Source organism: Cyphomyrmex costatus, unplaced genomic scaffold (genome assembly GCF_001594065.2).
Source record: "Cyphomyrmex costatus isolate MS0001 unplaced genomic scaffold, Ccosl1.0 scaffold1128, whole genome shotgun sequence".
Classification (NCBI taxonomy): Eukaryota; Metazoa; Arthropoda; class Insecta; order Hymenoptera; family Formicidae; genus Cyphomyrmex; species Cyphomyrmex costatus.
The window spans coordinates 50868-53331 of NW_017275095.1; positions in this window are offsets into that span (position 1 = coordinate 50868).

Consider the following 2464-nt stretch of genomic DNA (forward strand, 5'->3'; position numbering starts at 1 on the left):
TTATAAATACATACATACATTTTATATGTAAATTAACTTAAAAGTGTTATTTTTTTTCATTCTACCAATTCAATTGATTTTTGCTAACAATCTGCACAAACTCGAGATCGTATGATTTATCAAGTCTTGTTAATTCACATTAAATATCACTAATATGAGGTTAGAAATCTGTGTTATTATGCGATAAGTTTTCACCAAATAAATAAGTAGTAAAGTCATTGTTTAAATATAAAATATTCATATTACTTTAGATTTTGTATCACTGTGTGTAAATGGAAAGCAACTTTTTTATTCGAATTTAATACGTTTTGCACGTTTTTGTCTATTTTGTCTGTTTTATCCACAATTCTATATTTACGAAAAATAAACTTTTTCTAATAATTATTCATTATAACTTTCGAGTTAACAAAGTTATAATAAACAAGTAGTGTTACGTGATGTTTCGAAATTGGCGTTGATATATTAGCGCGCATTTCCAAAATCACGTGATTTCCGGTTTCACACATCATGCCGGACACATAGAACTTATAATAAGTTCTATGACGTATTATAAGTTCTATGGCCGGACATTGGCCCACCTCTCCATATAGGATCTCTAACCTAGGTCTCTATTCCTACTATGGGTTGTTGTCGACTATTTTCGACGAATGCTTATGAATTGTAACGTGTGATAACGTGTAGTTCCGACGAACCATCCGACCGTTACGGACGCGTTTCGGTTCGGGTGCTCTTCATTGTATATTTTTGAAAGTGTTGCCGACTTTGACTGTGCATTTTATCATACAGATGCGTGTTCGCGGTTGAGCTCGTCTCGATTGTTCGTCATTTGCACCTTTTGACGACCTGGGCTCTCATGACGCGCGTTATTGCGGCGTGACGACGCCGTAGATGCAGGCGCCCGGAGACCGGTCGAGCAACGCCATTCTCGCGGTCATTGCATCAGCAATTTTTGAAAGTGTTGCCGACTTTGACTGTGCGTTGACTCACATATATATCTTTTTGGGTATGACTGGCCACGTTAATCCGATTTCATAACGGAACCTGGGCCAACTAAATTAAGAAGAAGAAGAAGTGTGATAACGTGTAACGAATTTCTCATGTGTTCTCACGTAATCGTATTTAATCATAAAGGAAAAATTCCGTCTGTGAAGTATTATGAAGTGTGAGTGGTTGAGTGTATAAGTATGATGCTATGAAGTATGAAAATGCTATGCATCACATTTTTTAACCACACCAGGTATCCAATATTTGTATATCTGACAGTCCGCAGTCTGTAAAGTGGGACGGGAAAATGTGTTGCATTATGTTTTTAATAAAAGAAAAATAAAATAACATTAGCAAAATTTAATTGTAACTTTTACAGTAATATTTAAAAATGTATAAAACATATATTTATTAAATAAATATTAACAAAAATAAGAGAAGAATTTTTAATAATATTAGACAACATTTTATATTAATCTAAATACAAAATGCGTTAAGAGAATTTCTGAGCAATGTGTTAACTAATGTTATTAACATTATTTATGATTGCATTATTTTAGATTGGAGAAACAGTATATTTCTCTATCTTAAATAATGCAAACTTAAATAATGTTAATAACATTACTGGTCATGTAACCTTTTTAATTCCATATGTCACAGGTACAGGCGGCACCAGGGAACCGAAGATTCTCTTCTTCCAAGATGGAAATTTGTTTCCCCTGCGTTGCAGCGACTTCTCAAAACGTAACAGACAATTAGACACATCGCTGTCACATGATTAACAGTTAAATTATCCTGGTGACGGCAACTGCAGCAATGAGTATTTGTAACTTTATGCAACGTGTTGAGCATATATTTGCGACCTAAAGCTCGGTTTTTCTTTATTTAATTAAATTATAATTAGACTTAACTTTGCGAGCATGACAATTGCACGGATATGAAGGCATCGTATTTTATTGAGTAGTTCTACAATATTTGTATAAGATTTCTATACAATTTGATTTTGTTTTTAAATTAATGAATTCACGAACTATTAGATCCCATATTCAAAACAATACAATTTTCCTATCTTTTTCTATATTAACTTTTTTTACAAAATATAATAAAAGATAATAAAGGACTCTTGATATAAACATAAACATAAAATAAAGGAACGTTGTAAAAGTCATAAATGTAAAGTCATAATTGAAATAAAATTTAACATGATAAATAACTGTCACATATAATAAAAAGTCATCTTACAAAAATTTCTAAGATACATTCTGCTACATATTTTAATAGATACGAATTCTCAAATTAACTTAACGTTTCAGCTCTTAAATTGAGCCTTCTTTAGAAGTGATCATAAATTCTTGAAATTAATATACCTAATTGGATTAATCTTGGGTGTCCATCTCCATGACATGACATTGTTCACCATGCGATTGAAAGATCGAAAGTAAAGAAATAGTCAGCTATTAAGTGAAATAAGTTAGATCAA